Source organism: Diachasmimorpha longicaudata, chromosome 4, assembly GCF_034640455.1.
Source record: "Diachasmimorpha longicaudata isolate KC_UGA_2023 chromosome 4, iyDiaLong2, whole genome shotgun sequence".
Taxonomy (NCBI): domain Eukaryota; kingdom Metazoa; phylum Arthropoda; class Insecta; order Hymenoptera; family Braconidae; genus Diachasmimorpha; species Diachasmimorpha longicaudata.
In genome coordinates this window covers 7,696,494-7,711,791 of record NC_087228.1, presented here as the reverse complement: position 1 = coordinate 7,711,791, position 15,298 = coordinate 7,696,494, and the positions used below count along the sequence as shown (strand labels likewise).

Genomic DNA, 15,298 nt, shown 5'->3' with positions numbered 1-15,298 from the left:
TTCGGACAGTTCGGATTAAAACTTTGTTATGTTTAAGTGTTGGATGGAAGATTTTTATAACAATGTTATAAATAGAAAATAAAATAAATATGGGTTAATTTTGATTATCAGTCTGTTTAATTCCAAGGCCACGTTGACGCAAGGCTCTCGTTTAGATTAGCTTGGGTCCAGCCTGCTTTCTGCTGTTGGGCCAACGTTGGGCCTCACCCTTGGGCCAAGCAGAATTTTTTATAATCGCGATTCAACAACGTCAAACACACATGAATAAATAAATATACAATTATGTGGCGTTTAACGTTTTATTGGGATAGACAATTTGAAGAAACTCGTAATTAAAGTGGCCATAAAAGACGAATAAAGTGTAGAAAGTACTTTAGAATAATTTTTCTCTATCGTGAATTTTCATTGTAAATAATATCCATCATTATGCGATTGTAAAATTTCACTTGGTTACAGAAAGAAATTCTAATATTGTCGTCAATTTCAATGCTCTGCGGCCTGTATTTTTCACTCATTAATAACTCCCACAAATTATATTCCAACATACCACTGGTTTTTTATTGCTGGGGGAGATTGCTGCACGACAAGAGTGCAGATTACACAAGGTTAGGGAAAAAATAAACTTTTTCAGGGGAACATTAGCTCATTATTCTGTTCTACGAGTCCAATTAGTCAATTATCTTCGGCGAGTCACCAAAGAACGGATTTTATACTTGCAAATATCTGTTATTCACTTTTTCCTTATTTTTACAAATCAATTTACACTGAATTCACTGGAACTTTCATGAATCTCGGACAAATTTGTAATTCTATATTTTTCAAAAGTAAAATTTGTTAATTAAAATAGTTAGTTAACAAATTGGAGTATTAAAAAAGACCTTTACAGGAATTTACAATTATTGTTACATATTCATTGTTCATAAATTATTCGTAAAAGAACTTTTCTAACTTTCAAAAAATGTAATTTGTTAAATGATTTTTGATAAAGAAATATTTAATATCTTTTTGATAACGTAAAATTCCAATTTCTTTCTCATTAAACAAAAATTTAAGATATACGAAAAGGCGTGATTTTTTTTATGAATAAATAGTTTTTCGTCGATTCAACAAAAACTTTTTCTTCAACAAATTCCTTATGGCCTCAATTGCAATTTGAACGTAAAAACTTCGGGGGGATAACAATTATCGATAATATTCTCGCCAAACTTTCTTTCACACTCGGTTATTACCTCTGTCATTATTGAATTATATTTAATGATCAACGTGATGTAAATAGTTTCCGAAGGATCTGTAGGTGGTGGTTGCATTTGTTTAATCAGCATGACGCCGTGTTTGACACCTAAACATTCGCCTTTTCATTGAGGTTGAGCACCCTCACTCGTTATGCACTCGTGGGCGCAAATGACAGTATTTACAAGTCTCCATAAAGTCCCTGGCTAATTACAGCTCTTAACAATTAAAACGGTTCCACATAAAAATGATGAAGAAAAAACCGAACACATTAAAATTATTTCAATTGAAATTCTTGGCCTGAAATTTTCTGTAATTCCAGATTATTTTGTGAAATTTTTCCTGCCAATGTCTACAAATCTTCAGAAAAATTTGGAACATTTCAATGTAATTATCTTTCGAAAACTGAGAGAGATCTTCCGAAGATCTTTCAATATTTTTTTATGAAGATTTGTGGAATATGTCTCGTAAACAAAAATTGTTCTACGCGGGAGGTAAAGAATGAAAATTCAAAAATCGACTCGTAAATTTCCCCAATGGTTTAATGTCGGAAAAATGTTATCACTAATTGCGCATAAATACATAATAACAGGTTACTCTTGACATTTTTTACTTTATGATCTTCAAATTGCGCAAGGGACATACGTCATCTGGGATCGTCGATGTTTATACTATTTTTTCACGCACACTATCCATCCGAGTTGTATTGGAATTGTGGGGTTTAGCGGGCAGATGATCACCAGGTAGCATTGAAAAAAAAGGCCCAGTGTATTGATGTTGCCCAGGTGGGAATTAACAATTGGACCAAGGCTGGAGGACCAGGCAAGCCTAGTCTGTTTCAACACCAGCACAAGACCATTGTTGATTTTGAAAATAAAAGTAATAAATAATCGACTGCAATCAATTTTCCATAAATTTATGACTCCATTGGTGTGACCATTGGCTGATGCCAGAGCCACTCTAGAAAGTTCCAAGCTGACAAGAAGCTTGAACTAGGCTCACTACCGGGCTTCGGGATGGCCTTTGCAAATAGTGTTGGCTCTAAGTTGGCATCGTCCTCGGTTGAAGGCAGACAGATGGTAGGACATGGCAGGATTGACACTTCAGAGTCAATCGAGCTTGATCCTGTTGTCAATGCTTGTCTGTGTGGATTCTTCGAAGTGAGTACAAAGAAGTTGAGTAGAAGCAACATGAACATACAGGAGCTGTTGTGAGTATCCTGGTGAAAGTCTCACTTCACTGGTGCACAGGATGAATGTATATGTTAATCCATGTGATGCATATGGACTCGGATGTATTTATGGAGTGTTAGAATTTTTTTCAATTTAAGGAATACAGTAGGGAAGAAATTTTGTTTCCCAAATGTTGATTTAGTTCAGAGAAGTATTAGAAATGGGGTTTAATTAAATATAAAATGCAGTGGATTTACGATTATAATTTCTTTTATTTTATAATTGCCACGAGGAGGAAATGTCTGTATGTCTGTAAGAAAATTGATTGATTTCTCATTGATAAATCAATGAAAATTCCGTGTCAACTAAAGGTTTTTTATTAAAAATTTCTGGAGCAATTAAGCTTTAGGTTCTTCCAATAAAAAAAGCTTCATTTTTTCTCGAAATTCCCGGTATTCCCCCGCTGTAAATCTCACTCGCGAAAAGTCCTATCAGCAATATGTTTTCATAATCTGTCAAGTGGTAGGAGACAAATAATATGAGCGAATCCAATGACGTGAATGTCACCGTTGAATGGTGGAACGTCATTGGCATTAGCAGATAACGCAGCTGTTTTCCGGTGATACATGACATGTAATTCCGTCATGTTTTTCCAGTGGAGCACTCCTTTCGTATCGGTTGTTATCAAAAGCGTCATAAATTTTTCATGACTCATTACCTACTCGCGGGGGCATGGAGTGCCATAATAGGAGATGAACAATTGTTTGATTAGTTTGACGCACGAAGGGAAGTTTTCACGAAATATTGCGAAACGCTCGGAAACCCCTGAACTCGCGAAAGTGATACAATTTCAGAAATTTCGGTGAAAACGGACAGTTTCTCTCATTTTTTTTCACGTCTCCAAGAAGATATTGACAATTTCGCACACTTCATGTCAATGTTTTTCAATATTACATCACTGTTCCACGAAATGCGAAATTATTAAAAAATTACGTGTCGGTTCCGTAATCTGCCAGTCAAAACAGTATTCAGTAAAAATTACCGTAATTTAACGCCTTTCCAGCGCGTTCTAGACTTTTTCCCGAAAGTTCACCTGAAAAAATCCGTAACTGTTCCGTAATTTGTTCCATAATTTCCAGAGAATTTTTCTCTCCATGTAAACGGCGAATTTTTTTAGTCTCGTCCGCTGGAACATCTTCTGTCTTTGTACATCATATTTCGGACAGTTCCAGAGCACATGTTCCCAGTCTTCACTGGGATATCTACATTGGCACTGGGGGATATTAATCAATTTTTTTCGTTTGAGGGGCAACACAATAATTAACTCGCCGCAACAAAGCTGCACCGGTGGGGCCCGAGGAGGGGACTCGGACCCAGGACCCGATATCACCTCTTTCCGAGCTATCGTTGCAGTCCACTTTCGAAGTGGCGAGTTACGCCCGCTCGTTACGAAATACCGTTATACCCCGGGAGGCCGTATATAAGTTTCGCTTATACCGATCACGCTACGTGTACCTCCAGGACACTCGCCATCCTGGCGTGTGTGCAATGTGACAGAGCACTGTTGCTCAAAATGTGTCTTAGATAAGCACGGGTGCGCATATATGCAAATCAAGTGTTGTTGCATATCGACACACGGGAGTCTCTTTATGGCCTTTTTTTCCCTTCATTTACCATTTTTTTTATTGGAAATTTTTTTTATTCATTCACTCGAAGATTGCGGAAAATAAGTCTTGTATAAGTGGTGAATGGTAACTCGTGCTCATATTTTTATTCTAATCGTTTTATTCTGCATAAATTTAATTTTGCATATATTTTAGTTTATTCGCTAATACTATCAATGTAATGGGCAACATGCCGAGGTGTTTATCATATTAACGATTACGTAAATGTGGTGAATGCACGGGGGAATTTGACAGGATTGGAGAGAGATTCAACCATTCACTTCGGATATTTATCTTTTTTTTTTTCCTGGATTTTCTTTGTTACGGGTGCAACGACGAAGCACTTTCCTCGTTTCTATTTATAAATCTAATGACTTGTCGATGGTTAAACCAATAATACTGAGGTCGATGTTGAATTGAAACAATGCTATTAGTTATCTTAATTATTTAGGGTTACTTTTGGGTTTTCTAATGAGAGAATTGTTGTCAGGCCTTTTTCATTCGATTTTTTGGTATTGAAAATTCTGAGAGTTGTTTTTTTTAATAATTCAAAAGTCTACAATAATAATTGAAAAATGCAGGAATCTATTTTGCAACTTTAGTAATTTTATTGCATATATTGAAATTTTCTTTCAAATAATTAAGCCACATTTTCCAATTTGGTTAACAGTATCATTGTTATTATTTTTATTGGCCCTTTTTTATGCACAACCGGTTGTCTCTTTTGCGGTTTTAGATCGTCCTCAGCCCTTCAATAAGGTGTTAATAAATGAACTAATTTATCCATTTTTTAATTCTTGTAAAAAAAATTCTAAAATGAACTTTTCAATATTAATCATTAAAAACAAATTAATAAAGATATTTGTGGTAATCGTAGTTTAATTTCGATTTAATGACGTTAAAATGAACATTTGAAGCTATGACTGAAGTTTCTTGAAATATAATTTTCAAAGATCTCCCTAGAATCCAAGTTTTTCTTCTCATATTTTTTTTTTTTCAAAACAAACAAAGTTAGCATACATAATTCAGGGAATTGAACTTCTTTTTTATTGACGTGAAAAAATATATTTTTCTCAAGCACAAAAAGACCAAAAATTCAACAGGTAAATCTATAAAATTTCTCTTTCCTCCAGTTAGTTTAATCGCTTCAATTGAATTCATTTGTGGAAGTCGGTTTGACGTTCCATCGCCTCTCGAAATTAATCGCCAATGAAATTGATTTTTTTTCTGCGCCTCTGTTGTCGTCATCTGCCGCTTATTCCCGGTCTTATCGATTACCCCGCGTTCTGGATGAAAACAAAGGTTCATTGTTCATGCATTTGTCGAGGATAATGAACAACAAAATTGAATTAACCACCTACTTATTTCTCGGACATATTATCAAGTTCCATTAGCCCCCATTCCGGATTTTTCTTTTCACTGTCTCTATGCAGTGGGTTAAATCGATACCGTCGACTGCATAATAATCCAAGTGTTAAGCTCATAAATGAGCTTAATACTTCCTACCCCAGGTAGAAATTGCCAAACACTGACAACAGGGCCCAGCCTGGTTCACTCTAAACGACAATCCTGCCTGGTTTCAACCCATGGTGATGCCAACCTAGGCTCAATGTTATTTTGAAAAAATAACTTTTACCAAAAATTTCTCTCGGAATAAAGTCGCTCGGTGGAGAGATCATCGAGGGTTAAATCAGCAAAATAATTTTACATCCTCCGATCCTCTGGAATGACGAATGAACCTCTCGTGAATGTCGGTCACCAATCGCTCGGTCGCTTCATAATATAGGTTTTAGTATGTGGGCTGATTGCCAAGAGACTGTCGGAAGTGACTGCAGTAATTGAGTCTCGTGATCTCAACATGAGCATAATCCAATACAAATACCAAGGTTCGATGAACCAATTGTCCCAACATTTGGCTTCTACCATCGAGAATATCCTGGCATTTCGATTGTTGCTCCTCAATTATCACAAGAAAGCTATTGTTTACTTTCACCCGGAATGAGTTATTCGATCGGTAGCCGATGAAATTTACCGTAATGACAAATATAAAAATTTCATGATAATGTGAGTCAAGATGTCGTTAACCCGCGTCACTTCTTGTGACATGGGAAAGTGAATGAAAATATTAATGCATACGCGGAAAGACATTTTTAGTAGTTTGTAAAATGCTACCACAGTAAAAATTGATATGGAATATCGCACTGCAAGATCATACGTAACATAATAAAATTCAAAAGTACTACAATTCAAATTTCTTCTACTTATTTGGATGACTCGTAGAAAATTTTGAAAACGATGTTATAACAAGTACAAAATTAAAATCTACTGTGGTAAAAAAAAAACAAAAAACATCACACAATAAAGCAGACAGGCGACTACTTTAGGACGTCTTTAAATGCAATTATGGGGAATTTATATGAATGTGCTGAAGTTATTCGAGGGAGAATTTGAAACTATTAAAGAAAATCAAATTAAATTATCATGGAACTTCCGCGTGAATGGCAAATCCATTTATTTTTTATTATTCTTATTATGCATCTGATGAGATATCATCCGTTACATTGTGACTCTTCCTACTGCGTTTGATGGGAGAAAATGTATATCTCGCATCGGTGGTTCAATCTGGTAATGCGATCTCTCAGCGATTTTGTCGGGTTCTTCCGTGATTCAAAGACATCGAGAGATCGCAACGCTCGTTAACTGGGGGAAGGGGGGAGCTGGGTGCAGATGTGTGGGGGGATGGAATCGTCATCGACAACTGTTTTCCGTATGTTAAGCATCTAATGGATAAACAATTTGGTGAGTCACTTGAGCAAATTTATTCAAAAGTCGATAACAAAGTATTTTTGATTTGACGGGGAGATTTATTGATTCTAAAGATATTTGTAGTAATATTGCTTCGGAGATGGGTAGAATATATGGCGTGGTATTCATTAACGTATTATTTTATTATGTAATTTTACGGGTTTATGAATTTTAATTTTTGATCTGAATGATTTTTTAATGTTTTTTAGAGTTTAAAGGTGATTAAGTGACTTTTAAAATTTGGATTTTTTTTACCGAAGTCTTTAGTTTACAATATTTGCATTTTTTAGTCTGGAATATGATCTTTTAGTCTCTGCTTCTACTTTCGACATCCCATGTGTTAACGATAAGGTACACCATAAATATTCAGGGATTTCCCTGTCCGCGAATTTAATTTTTGAAATGTTATCGAGTGTGAAAACAAAATTCCATTATTTCATTAAACTTGATTGACATTTAATGGATTTGTGCCACCCTTGGGTGGTACACTCGAGCTAACAAATTAATATCACTCGAGGGGTTGAGGTGATTGCTTTTCTCTTCTATTGTTTGATCTATTTTTTAACAATATGGTGCGATCACTGGACGGGGACAAAATTAGGTGAACACTTGAACACTGTGGATTCTGGATGATGGTTGACACTTAAGGTTTTATTTGTATTTTAGGATGGAATAAGAATAATTTAGATACAAGCGAAAGTTTAGATATTCGAAGTACAAAATTGGACACTGTTTGTACTGTCACTATTCTTTTTTGACTGACTTTCTTCCTCCTTCTTATTTTGGTGAGAGTGTCAGGAAGATGGGGGAGCCAATTTTCACCACATGAGAGTTCGCATTTTGATTGGCAGAGAAAGGTTCAACCCTCTACCTGGATCCACCCCTTTTCCGGTGGGAGAAAACTTGAGTGTTTAGCGAGAATTCTTCCTGTTTTTCAGGGCTGTAAGTTTATGGCAAAAAAAGAATTTTCTTTGGGCTACACGGCTGGCGATGGATTAAGTTGTAAAATCCCTGGGAATTGAGTAGTTTTTTCTTTCAATGAGGTCTTAGTCTCGAAGAGAATTGTTTAAAGGGTACTAAAAGTTATATAAAAAATTAAGAACTTTGGGTCCGGTTGGCTCTAAAATGAAACTTAAATTCCCTCGGGTTTTTCCCAAGGGTTGGTAGGGTTGTAAAACATCTGTGGGGCATATTTGAAGAGCTGAGACTCGTTTAATTTCTTGCTATTGTTGACTGATTCTTTTGTCTCGCCCGTCTTCCTAGCACTCTCGTAGATCCAAAATAAATCGATAAAATCTTTTCGTTGAAGACGAAACATCCTCCCCCCGTTGAGCAACTGGTTGCTCGACTTCTGATGGTGATGATTGGACCGCTCATTCTTAGGATCATCCTTCTCCTGCATCCGATGTTTCACTCCAGGTTGAGTCAGGCAATGGGACTACTCTTTTAACGGATCTTTTCAAAATTCCTGATGAGGTTTTCACGGAGATGACTCTGATGATTTCATCCCTGCCTGGGTGTATTTCCACTACTCGCCCAAGTCGCCATTCCATTGAGGGTAGATTGTCATCTCTGAGCAACACCATTGTGCCTATGGTGACGTCGTGTTTCCCTGAACTCCATTTTTGCCTGATATTGAGTTCATTAAGATATTCCTTGTACCAGCGAGCCCAAAAATCTTGACGCATCTTTTGGATATGTTGCCATTGAGAAAGTCGATTTGTGTGAGTATCTTGAAAGTCATGTTCTGGCAAATGTGAGCAACCTTCCCCTGTTAAAAAATGGCCTGGTGTTAATGCTGTTAAATCGTTTGGGTCAGTTGAAAGTGGCCACAACGGTCGTGAATTCAGAATACTCTCTATTTCTGTTGAGAGTGTTGTGAACTGCTCTAATGTGAACAACTGGGTTCCCATAACCCTTCTTAGATGGTGCTTGAAAGATTTCACAGCAGCTTCCCAGATTCCTCCGAAGTGTGGAGATTGAGCAGGTGAGAAGTGCCAATCGATTCCCTTGTCAGCGAGAACAGTAGCAATTTTATGATTGTTTTCTGATGCTCGAAGCGCTGCGACTATTGATCTCAACTCATTATTAGCTCCGACGAAATTGGTCCCATTGTCGGACTGAATAACAGCTGGTCTTCCTCTCCTACTGATGAAACGCCTCAGAGCTCCAATAAAGGCCTCCGTGGTCAGGTCACTCACGACCTCCAGATGCACGGCCTTCACTGCTAGACAAATAAAAACTGCCACATAAACCTTAATGCCTTTACGGTTTCGAAGTTTGGTCTCTTTGACGTGGAAAGGTCCACAGTAATCAACACCGACTTGCTGGAATGGGCGGTTAGTGGCGTTGACTCTGTTAGCTGGTAGACAACCCATAGGGTACGCTGGAGTTGGTGGACGTGCCCTCAGGCATGGTAGACACTGACGAATAATTTTCCGAACCTGCGAACGTCCATCCAGTAGCCAAAACTGACGTCGTAAACCATGCAAGGTGCTTTGAACTCCGGCATGCATCTGCTTCAGGTGTTCTTCATTGATAATGAGTTTGGTGACATGGTGATTTTTCGGCAGGAGAATTGGATGTTTTTGGTCGAATGGAATATCTGCTTGCTGCAATCGGCCTCCGACTCTTAGGATTCCTTCGCAATCATTAAATGGATTCAATGATTTCAATTTTCCAGTGTACTCCTTTGTGCTGGCTCTCAACACATTGATCTCTTCACAGAACGTTTTGCGTTGTATCACCTTGACAATAGCCAACTGTGCAGCTTTCAACTCCGTTGCTGTGATTGGACCCCTTGTGCACGTCTTTCGTTGTAGATATTCGAAGAATCGTCTCCAAACTGCTACGGTTCTTTTCAATTTGGTCCAAGATGAATATCTCGTGAATAAACTAAATTCTTGTGCCACATGAAGACAGGTGGCGACTTTAATTTCTGAGTCTTCTACAGGACGTTGGACTGTGATCCAGGACCAGGTATCCTCTGGGCACTGCAACCACGCTGGTCCTTGGCGCCATAAATGGTCGTTGATCAATTCACTGGGCATTAGACCCCGTGATAGTGCATCTGCTGGGTTGTCTTCAGATTTTACGTGTCTCCACGCTATTCCTGGAGACCCTTCTTGAATGGCTGAGACTCGATTGGCCACGAAAGTTTTGAGTTGATGTGGTGATGTAGTGATCCAATGAAGGGCCACCATTGAGTCTGTCCAAAGGATGACCTTGTCTATGGAGATCTTGATGGCTTCTTGAGTGGCTCTCAAAAGCTGAACAAGTGTGTGGGCCCCACATAGTTCAAGTCTGGGAATCGAGACGGTCTTCAATGGCGAGACTCTTGACCTGGAGCATAGGAGAGCTGCCTGAATGTCACCATCATTGTTACTGGATCTAACGTAGATACATGCTCCATATCCCCTTTCGCTTGCATCGCAAAAACCGTGTAATTGAATCGACGTAGCGTCTGGAACTAAAACATTTCGTGAGAATTGCAAGGTATTAATTTGAGGGAGTTCCTCGCAAAAATCGGACCATAGAGTGTGGATGCTGGTTGGTACAGATTCATCCCACTCCAACTTTTCTGCCCATAATTTTTGGATGAGGCTCTTGGCGAGCAGAATCATAGGCCCAAGGAGACCAAGAGGATCGAACAGTGCAGCCACGTGAGATAAAATCGTTCTCTTCGTGACCGTGCTGCTATTGATAATAGGTTTAACCGAGTAACTGATTTTGTCGGACTGCGAGTTCCAAGAAACTCCAAGTGCCTTCAGTGTTTGATTATTGTCGAGTTGAAGATGTTTATTAATGTCTTCTGCAGGTAGGTGCTGCAGAAGTTTCATTTCGTTTGAAGCCCATTGCCTGATTTTCAGGCCTCCCTTTTGGAGACACTGTATTATCTGAGCCTGAGCCTCCGTAGCTTCTCTTTGGGTTGAGAACCCCGTTAATAAATCGTCAACGTACATATCTCGTTGCAGAATTCGTGCTGCAATAGGATAGTCGCCTGCATTATCTTGAGCTAATTGTTGGAGACTCCTTATAGCCAAGAACGGTGCTGCCGATAGTCCGAATGTTACGGTGTTGAGCTGGTAAGTTGTCACTTGATTGTGATCGTCATACCATAGAATTTTCTGGTATTTCCGATCTTCAGGTCGAACGAGGAACTGCCTGTACATTTTCTCAATGTCTCCAGTTAGTACATATTTGTAGAGTCGGAAGCGAGTGATCAGTGTGAAAATGTCATCTTGAATTGTAGGGCCGACCATTAGAGCTGAATTGAGTGAAGCTCCGCCTGACATGTGAGCTGATCCATCGAATACCACTCTGACCTTGGTAGTCAGGCTAGTCTCTTTAATTACTGCATGGTGAGGCAAGTAGAATCCTTCTCCAGTATCCTCATGGAGCTTCGTCATGTGATTCAGTTCTAAATATTCGGAAAGGACCGCTGAATATTGTTCCTTCAATTCGGGTTGGCGATGAAACTTCCGTACTAGGGATTTCAACCTTTTCTCTGCGATTTCTTTGGAAGAGCTCAATTTTTGTGCTGATTCTTTAAATGGCAAAGCCACAACGTAACGCCCTGCTGAATCTCTATAATGATTATTCACATAATGTTCCTCTGCTGATTGCTCTTCTGGTGATAGAAACTTTTTCTTAGGTATTTCCTCCAATTTCCAGAAATTCTCGAGACTAAACTCTGCGGAGAGGCAGAATGTTTGTTGACCAGAATCATTGATTGATGCTGTACTACTACCCCCAACGATCCAACCTAGTTGCGTTTTCTGTAAGTAGAGATCGGGTGGGATGACGTACTGTCCTACGCAGAGTAGCGCTAGCGTCGGCCCAGATCCCAACAACATTTCAATTGATCCAGGGAGATAGAAAGTGGGATCTGCTAATTTTATGTTTTTCGGTAATTTTAATGTGTCTCGTGACGATGCTTGTGTCGGGACAAAATCGGCGATGTTGGGAATGGTAAGAAATGTTAAGGTTCTTTCATATTTACTTGCCATTGATTTTATCGTTGCAGTTACTTGGTACTTGGTGTACGTGGTGAGTCCATTGATCCCTGTCACAGGAATGGCGTAATTAGTCTTCTCGAGTTTCAATTTGTCGGCGAGTCTTTCCGTTATGAAATTTGTTGTAGAGCAGGTGTCCAACAGCAGTCTGGTGCGAACTAATCCTTTGTTTTTGTTCAATGTGTTAACGATGGCCGTGATGAGCATTTGATTGCTGGCTTGGTTGTTTATTAAAACCACACCTTTTTCTGCGCTCCGTGCTAGTCAGCTTTGGGAGTTGGTTTTGGTGTTCTCTACGTGAATCAAAGTGTTATGGGGCTCTTCACATATCCAGCACATATGTTTAGATGGGCACTCGCCATTGTCATGTGCTTTGCGTAAACAGTTTGGACAGAATGAATGTTGCTTTACAGTTTGGATACGCCCTGTAACTTTCATCGATCTGAAGCGTTTGCACCTATACAGAGGATGCATATCTTGATTACACACTGAACATTTTTCATCTGTCATCGTTATGAATGCCTTGGCGTGTGGTCTCTTCAGCTGTTGCCTTTGAGTACTAATTTCTCCCTTAATTTCTGGCCTTTGTTTAGCACTGTCTCGAATGGCCAATCGTGAAGCTCTTTGGGCAAGAAAGTCCAGCAAAACTTTGGATTTGGGGAATATTCCCTTGGTTAATGTTTCTTCCCAGGCATCCATAGTGGTCGGGTGTAGCGCATTCTCCAGCATCGCTACGATGGTCTCATCATTCACAACGACATCTAGGGTTTTCAACATTTCCATATGTTGCCTAGTGTCGTCGACGAGCTTAGTGAGTCCTGATGTCGTTTCTTGAAGTTGTTTTGGGAGATTTAATAAGAGCTGATAATGTCTTGAGATGAGCACTCGATTGTTGGAGTAAATCTCGTTTATGATGGTCCAAGCTCTTTCATAATTTTCTCCTATTACTGGTAGCATTTTTATCTTGTCGAGAGCAGGGCCTTTCAGGCATCTTCTGAGATAGGATAGTTTCACCACGTTGCTGAGGTCTCCTTGATCATGAATTGCTGCTTGGAATTCTCCTTTGAAAGAGAGCCAATTCTCATATTCCCCTTGAAACATCGGTAAGTCTGGAACTGGAAGTTTGAATTTTCTGTGTCCGCCATGGTGGTTGTCTTGCCGTGAGTTCTCACTACCGAATTCCGACATAGACCTCGGCGGACCTCCTCGTGCGGCGACTAACAACCTCTCGTACTCAGCTATGTTATCGTAGTATTTTCCTTCGATGTCAAATCTCGCTTCCGGGCTATGATGGTGATTTTCCGGATCCAGTTGCTCAAACTCATCGCAAGTTTGGCGGACCTTCGCGAGGTTTTCTTTATACTCATTAATGCGATTAGTGATCTTTGTTACCTCTACTTCCTTGTTTTTATAAATTGAAAGGAATTTCTCAATCAGCATGTTTTCACCCACGAACCTTATGAGCTCTTTTTTCAGCTCCTTTACGCGCCCCTGTCGTTGAGTACGGAGCATCGCCTGTCGCTGAGCCAGCGGTGTATCGTCATCCGGGTTGGCCTCTATGATGGCACGCACTTCTACACTCATCTTGTTCTTAATTCAGTTTCTCACACTAAGTGCACTGTTCTCACTTGTTTTGCTATATTATTTTCCACAACTATTATTTTGATATTTCCGGAATATCCGGCTCGAAGGACCATAAAATGTGCCACCCTTGGGTGGTACACTCGAGCTAACAAATTAATATCACTCGAGGGGTTGAGGTGATTGCTTTTCTCTTCTATTGTTTGATCTATTTTTTAACAATATGGTGCGATCACTGGACGGGGACAAAATTAGGTGAACACTTGAACACTGTGGATTCTGGATGATGGTTGACACTTAAGGTTTTATTTGTATTTTAGGATGGAATAAGAATAATTTAGATACAAGCGAAAGTTTAGATATTCGAAGTACAAAATTGGACACTGTTTGTACTGTCACTATTCTTTTTTGACTGACTTTCTTCCTCCTTCTTATTTTGGTGAGAGTGTCAGGAAGATGGGGGAGCCAATTTTCACCACATGAGAGTTCGCATTTTGATTGGCAGAGAAAGGTTCAACCCTCTACCTGGATCCACCCCTTTTCCGGTGGGAGAAAACTTGAGTGTTTAGCGAGAATTCTTCCTGTTTTTCAGGGCTGTAAGTTTATGGCAAAAAAAGAATTTTCTTTGGGCTACACGGCTGGCGATGGATTAAGTTGTAAAATCCCTGGGAATTGAGTAGTTTTTTCTTTCAATGAGGTCTTAGTCTCGAAGAGAATTGTTTAAAGGGTACTAAAAGTTATATAAAAAATTAAGAACTTTGGGTCCGGTTGGCTCTAAAATGAAACTTAAATTCCCTCGGGTTTTTCCCAAGGGTTGGTAGGGTTGTAAAACATCTGTGGGGCATATTTGAAGAGCTGAGACTCGTTTAATTTCTTGCTATTGTTGACTGATTCTTTTGTCTCGCCCGTCTTCCTAGCACTCTCGTAGATCCAAAATAAATCGATAAAATCTTTTCGTTGAAGACGAAACAGGATTTAAATCTCTAATCTACTAATTATTTAATACCTCTCATGTTCGACAATCAGCCTCTCATTATATACATTTATTTTAGTTCTACTAATTGAAAAATCGTTAGAACAGGAAAAAAAATGAAATTTATAATCAACAAGATAATCGAAACACCACTCAGGTCACTTGTGAACGGACAAGATCCTGATAACCGGCAGATTAGATAAGATGTGAGGGTCCTTGGGTGGATGAGCCATTTGGTAAAGTCCTGAACAACAATTGCCGGTCGAAGAAGGCGCACGGGTGTCCCGGCCTTGATCAACTTGAGGAAGGGAGTACTAATAAAAAGAGGGGAGGTGCTAAGAACATGTTGTGACCCAACCTTGACCAAAGAGTTCACGGATGTTCCGGTCTCCATGGCTACACGACTGAGTTGAAATTGCTGGGAATTAAACTGCTAGAGTAACGAAACGATTTTTCCCAACTTTTCATTGATTTTACATTTTTTAAATTTTAACATCAATTTCCAAAATTACAAAACGCTCAGGAAAAATCCTGTGACTTCATCAGAAAAATATGTCACAATTCCGTAGCATTCCCTCCCCTTAATTACGCGATTACCACAAGCGTACGTAATTAAATAAAATATTTGTCTCACTTCTCGAGGTCGTCGTACGCTAAATCTCTTCTCCAGAGCTTTCGCAGGAAGCTCTTATCAATTTTTTCCTTCATTTCAACTCATGTAAATCCTCTGCTTACTCCGCGAGCGGCTGATCCGTTTCATAAAAGAGATTTTCCCTGAGAATTAGGTTTTAAATGTACCGTCATCTCGTCATTATGCAGACGGCGAAGTGCAAACTGGAAGAGACGAGTTTGCAGCAA

The 15,298-nt window shown here is 39.2% G+C and overlaps 1 protein-coding gene and 1 long non-coding RNA gene across 3 annotated transcripts in view; one reads left to right on the top strand and one right to left on the bottom strand.

Moving 5' to 3' along the window:
• LOC135161840 (uncharacterized protein) overlaps window positions 1-15,298 on the top strand; it is a 78,349-nt gene that overhangs the window by 11,985 nt on the left and 51,066 nt on the right. The gene's annotated exons all lie outside the window — the stretch shown is intronic.
• Window positions 1-15,298, bottom strand: part of LOC135161333 (uncharacterized) — a 32,596-nt gene that overhangs the window by 3,717 nt on the left and 13,581 nt on the right. Inside the window, exon 1 of one of the 2 annotated variants that reach the window (XR_010298765.1) lies at window positions 3,445-3,953. The exons of the other annotated variant lie outside the window; for it this stretch is intronic. This is a non-coding gene — a long non-coding RNA (uncharacterized LOC135161333). Of the gene's footprint in view, window positions 1-3,444; window positions 3,954-15,298 lie in introns of those variants that run through there. 2 annotated transcript variants of the gene reach the window in all.